Source organism: Pinus tabuliformis, chromosome 1_2, assembly GCF_031772625.1.
Source record: "Pinus tabuliformis cultivar Carrire ecotype Pingquan chromosome 1_2, CPIR1, whole genome shotgun sequence".
Taxonomy (NCBI): Eukaryota; Viridiplantae; Streptophyta; class Pinopsida; order Pinales; family Pinaceae; genus Pinus; species Pinus tabuliformis.
In genome coordinates this window covers 507030090-507036423 of record NC_142298.1, presented here as the reverse complement: position 1 = coordinate 507036423, position 6334 = coordinate 507030090, and the positions used below count along the sequence as shown (strand labels likewise).

At 35.5% G+C, this 6334-nt stretch overlaps 2 pseudogenes; both read right to left on the bottom strand.

The window, feature by feature from the left end:
• Positions 1-722: 722 nt before the first annotated feature.
• LOC149206562 (1-phosphatidylinositol-3-phosphate 5-kinase FAB1A-like) lies at positions 723-1985 on the bottom strand (annotated as a pseudogene).
• Positions 1986-3366: 1381 nt separating this feature from the next.
• On the bottom strand, positions 3367-4677 carry LOC149206561 (1-phosphatidylinositol-3-phosphate 5-kinase FAB1B-like; annotated as a pseudogene).
• Positions 4678-6334: the final 1657 nt, after the last annotated feature.

The following is a 6334-nucleotide window of genomic DNA, read 5'->3' as shown; positions in this document are numbered from 1 at the left end:
TCAGAAAATGGCGTTAATACACTTAACTTTAGTTGGCTGGAAAAAATAAGTCAAGGAGGCATTTTAAAATCAACCAGAGTTATTTATTCATGGCATAAAACAAGTTCAATACTAGAGCATTGAAGATAATTGGACTAGAAAAATAAAGACAATATTCAACTAGAAGAGATTATCAAAAGAATTAAAAGGAAAAGAAAAAGAAGATGGGCACATTTTACTTCAGCTAATAGCTAGATCCACATGATGAACTTAAAATGAGCTTCTCCTAACCCTTTAAATCAAGGAACCCACGACCTATTCACATAAATGATGATCACAAATAATGAAAGCTTTGACTGCCAATACTCGTTGGTTGGTCCTATCATAAAAGTGTAATATCAAGAGAATATACCTCTCGTAAATAATGTTCAGTTTGTTAATTGTAATATCGTCGCAATCATTAGGTTATCATAATTAGGCAACTTCGTTGCATAAAAAACATCATACAAAGAAATTTTGGCTTTATCACCAATGTAAACTAAACTTCATGTATTGAAATTTGAAACAAAGAAAAAAAAAGTTAGTATATTCATCTGAAACGTTGATAGATACATGCTCTGACCCAAGCAGCAATTATTAATAATGTTACCTAAAATGGAAAATCAAATATGAGAAAATATATTTCAAAGAAAATGTATCAGTGTATTTTACCAAAACTAAGCATTCTATGAGTCTAGTCTTACCTAAACCATCTCACGACGCTCTTCATCAACTTCGAAAATTAATGAATAATCCATTACATCAATTGACTACAAACACACATTGCACACAATCATGATAATTGACTAACTTAACAAAAAATTGAAACTAAGATTACAATTATGTTTGATTAAGAAAAATGAAAACTATATTTACCACAAGAAAGGAAGTATCATTCCAGAATTCTCTCTCCAAAAGGCGCTTAGCTTTATTCTCAAGAAATATTGGAGCAGTTGTCATGGTCTTTAAGAGATTCTAGTACAAAAAAACTTTGTTGTTTCCTCATGAATATGTATTGTAATGGGAGAAGCCGGAACCTTTGAGATCATAAACTCGTGTTACATTTCTTACAAACATCAAATTTTCCATTACCATCAATTCATCCTCATCTCTTTGCCACCTTTTGCATTCTCTATAGTGACTTGAAAGATAAGCACATTATGTAACATGCACACACACAATGAAGGAAACAAAGCATGGTAAACTCTCTAGGAGTCTACAAAAGGTAATTGTCAAATATAGAATAAACAATAATATGAGTATCCAACCTAATAAATACCAAGGATCTTTGCCAAACATGTGGAGCTTCCAGAACATAATGATTCATACAGACATTTGAAATATTTTGACAAAAAAATCATAAAAGACTCCAATTATGTCCTGGTGACTCTCTTAATAATAAATATTTCATCCAAGGATTTTGTAAAAAACACATTGCTCTTTCTTCCTTGAGGTCCCCATTTCTTGCAGAAATTTAGTGACAATCTAAAGTCCATCTTTGTTGGAAAACACGTTTTCCTAAGGGAATCAAATTGTTTTGCATAATAACAGGTTACCAAGTACTTAACTTTTCTGGGAGGACCCTCATCATGAAAGGATATTTTTGCATGTGTCTTTTCTATATAGTGATGAATCTAAACCCCCATTCCCTTTAGAGCCATATGTGTAAATATCCTCATATCCTGAACTTATCTCTTTAGAAAGAACTTTACTCAAGTCTAAGGAACCATCTGACAGCTAAAGTGGATTTGAAAAACCTCCACCCATACCAAATAAATTTGCACATTCCTTTGCTTTATCCCTGTCTATTTCCTTTTGATTCTCACTATCAGGTACCTTGTCATATAGGCAAGTTTGATATTCTTGCGATCTTAGTGCATAAGTTATTATGCTTGTTGGCTCATCATTATAAACAAAAGTAACCATATCATTGACACCAATTGGTAAATGCAACTTACCCACTCCATTACTACCCAGATGACTAACAGATGAGACAAACATAGGACTATAGCTTCTCTGAGAGTCAACTCTAGCACACCCCAATAAATTTTCTTGTAAACTCTTGCTACAACCTTTTGGTAAGTTTGACATAGGAGCCCCAATGAAACTTCCAAACTCTTCTGATAGATTTAATTATTTTACTGGTGAGGGAGGGATGATTTTCTTAGGCACCTCTATTCCACCTTTATCATGCATGTTTTAGGCAGATTCAGACATCATCTTGTCTCCTATTGCAATTTGTTGAACTGGATTAAAATATTTTTTGTCTACAGATTCACTGCCACTAGCACTAGTAGACAAAGTGGCAGAACCAACTTCTTGCCTTTGTGATGTCACATATACATCCTAAGATTTTACTAATCGGCATTCACCTGTCCATGTTGCATCTAATGTATTTGAAAAATCAGCTAGGATAGGAGAATCCTGCTCTGATAGTTTCCAACAGGTTGCCATATCTTCATCCAAACCATTTGTATTGTCCCTACTATCAACTGATTCAAAGATCATTGCCTTAGAAACATTCATGTTGGTATTGCATTCATCATTATCCATGTCAAAAGTATGAAACATGGTACCATGAGTTATATTGGATCAATCTCTAATGTTTGGATCTCCTTCCATGTCATCCAGATACTCTAGGTTGTTTTACCTTCTGCCAATTTAATAATTTCCATGCCTTGATTTAATTTTCCATTCACAGTCCCAATTCCCTCTAAATGGTCACACACGTAGGAATTTCCCACATTACTAATCATGGAAAGTTTCCCAGATCCATTATTTAAAACTTGCTTGTCGCAAGCTTGGATATCTTTGAAATAAAGATTCTCAAAACATATAACTTTGTCAAACAATTTCCATCAACCATGGAGCATGTGTCCTTTGTCATTAGAATGTCAAAACCACCACTAGCATACTATCCTTGACTGTACCCTGATGGTATCCAACTTTTTCATTTATGCTGGAATCATATTCCTTGTATGGAGTCTTAAAATCCTCCAGTGGACTAGATTCCAATTTGGAAAGAGAGTTTTTCACTCTAAGAGATGAACATAAATGGAAAAGATGGTGATCCTATTCATAGGCTTCATAAAGAAGAAGACACCTTATATTGTTTAGCTTTGAAATATTAGCAACAGGTCTTCCAAGTTCCAATGTGCCCAACACTAATGATGGCCTCTTGCAACAAACCCTATTTGAATTTGATAGATTGCATCAAAAGAATGAACCCTATGAAGAAATGATTTCCAACTAAGAAATTTCTATAAACAAATATGGAAATATTAGACAACCTAAAGTACACTAAACAACCTTTATATACATCTATAATATCACCTCAAATTCAACTCTCTATTTATACAACATTCCTTCAAGCTCTGCAATTTTCCTCCTTGATTCAAGAACCTTAATACCATAATAAAAGGATCCAGATGTGGCGATTTTATGTTTGAGCAAATTAAAAACCTCTCTAAACAACATTCCCACTTTATCTGCAACCTGTTCATTTGCATCAAAATGCACATTAGTTTGGATTTGGGGGGTCCTACACCATATGTATGATAGGCATATATTAATTAACAAACATCTACCCATATGTACAATTTGTATCATAAAGTACCTTTTCAACTTCCTTTATGAGCCAATCTTGTTGATGCAGATCATGGAACCCTAATTTTGAAGGTGGCAAATGCAGAGGTAGAATATTGATGGAGGAATATTGGAAACATGCAATCATACTACCAAACCTGTCACATTGAATTTGGGAACAATGTAGGTCCAAGAGATTAGTATGGAATAGTCATTAATTATCATACACAATTATGGGTACTCTGGAAAAAATAAAGAGCTACATAAATTATGTAAGATATCACAAGGTCAAAATAAAAAAATAACATGAAAATTGCTTGCAAAATATAAAGCAATCGAATTCAATGGAATACCCATAAAAGAAAATACAGTCTCAATGTAATGAATGACCACATCTTGCAACTCTACTTGCTGCAATATGATTAGAGAAACTAAGCTCTAAGATTTTTCAAAAGGATAAACCCCATGCAACATTAGACATGACGACTCGTCGAGTTGCTTCTGGAAATCCATCTTTCCATGCACATTTTAAGCACCTATGCCACATCCATATTTCCCCTTCACATTCTTCGGGTAATGTCAATAGTAACAGTAATTGTCTTACCGATATCGTGAGGCTACCTTGATGATGTGTATAGCAAAGAACATGTGCTTCTGAGGGTTCACTACAAAAACAACAACGATTTTGCATGTTTTTTATATGTTGTTACATCAAAATTTTCCAATTATTACTGTGTAAATGCAAGGTCAACAAGATAGCAAGAGAAAGCTATGGAAGAAGAAAAATACATGAAGAAAAAGCATTACTTGGTCAAACAAATCATCCCGGAGGTACCTTCCTAGTTACTTGTCAAAATTTCCATAATACTTGATGTGAAAGAGTTGTGAATGCTCACAAACTATCCCCTTCAACACACAAAAACCTGATAACAAAACCAACATCCTTTGATGATCAGGAGGAGAAGGTGGAAAGTCTTCTTTAGAGAAAACCCATTCTTTCTTTATGTGCCCTAAAAGTTGCTCATCTGTAAAATCCTTTCTTTTTCTTTTTCTGTTATTCCTTGCTTCTCCCATTCCACCTTCTCAGATAGCTCCTCTGTCATTATTTAGTAATTAAGATTAACCTTGGATGAAACAGAAACAATGAAACTATTAAACACACATGGACAACAACATACTCTGAAGGATAAAACATGAGAATACATCTTTTATTAACAACTGATATACATTTATAGTACATTGTTTGACCGTTGGGTTTCACATCCCAGGGTCTCTTAGACTCCTTTTGTCTATTCGGCTTCCACACTAACCCATTGAGGATTAGGTGTCCAACATTCCCCCCCTTAATCCGAAGGGTTATGTATGAGTCCAAGAAGAAAGCTGTAATACAAAATGTGCAAAAATGCATGGCAACACTAGGTTGAATGTGCTCTCTGAAATGTTGTTATAAAGGGTGGTGGTTTAAGGATGACCACCAACATTGGAACGCTTAGTGAAGTTCCCGGAACTCTTCCAAAAATGTCAAGAAGATGAAGTCTTCTGCTAGAGGAAGTGCTCCTATTGTTTCAAAGAGGGAAACCTTCAACCATGAAAGGGAGGTCTCACCCCACATAAAAGGGAGAACTTCAATCTGAAAAGGGAAGTCTCAACCTGTGATGGTTTAAGGATGACCAAAAACTCTGGAATGCTTAATGCAATTCCTAGAACTCTTCCAAAACTGGCAAGAAGTTGAAGTCTTCTGCTAGAGGAAGTGTCCCCAATTCTATTCCTGGAATTCTTCCGAAACTGGCAAGAAGTTGAAGTCTTCTGCTAGAGGAAGTGTCCCAGATTACCAACTGAAGGCATGCTCAGGGGCATTTTTGTTTCTGGCTACAACTCTGAATCTAGTATGGCAGGTTGTGGCTTAGGCTCGCTTGATGTGACTTTGAAGCTTGTAGATGACCATCATTTCCCCCCTGTCAAATACAAGGTGAGATGATGGAGAAAACTCAACTGTAGGACTGTTAAATACTCTGGAACAAGTTCTAACATGTGATTGGAATATCTTCTTGGCTATTGATGCCCATTACCAAGAAACGATCCATCCAAGATGAATCTTTGTTCTTGCAGGACGTTTGTTTCTGAAGCATATGTGTGAAGAATTGGTGGTTTTATGACAGTGCTTACATGGATGAAGATCAAAACAGTGATCTTTCAAATGGCCAACTCGGTCATAGTGTTGGCATTTCACAATCTATTGTTGTTGTTTTTGCTTTGGAAGAGGGCAGAATCTGGAACAGCTGGATGTGAACTGTCATGAAGGAATCCAACACTCTAAAACTGAATGGGCTTTGAGTAGTCTGGAATATGAAAGGACAAGTCCTTGTCATATCCAAGACTAGTTCTGTGCTTGTTATGAACACACTGTTCCCAAGGTCTGATGATGGGCTTGGGAAGTGCAGACTAAGTTTCTGTATCTGCATGTATAGCTGCTGCTTTATCGGAGTCTATTTCAATCTTCTGAACAGAAACAGGTTCAGAATGATTCCTCTGTTTTAATTCTTCTTGCTGTAGCTGCGATTTGAGCTACAAAAAATCAATTTTCTCTTGTGCATTTTGTAGACAGACCTGAATGTTTGTGAGAGAAACTTTGCTGACTTTTAATGTATCATGATTAGTAGACAATATCAGAGCTTTGAGGAACTCTACTACTTCACTGATTCCGGCCATTTTTCTTTACTGTCAAAATTAC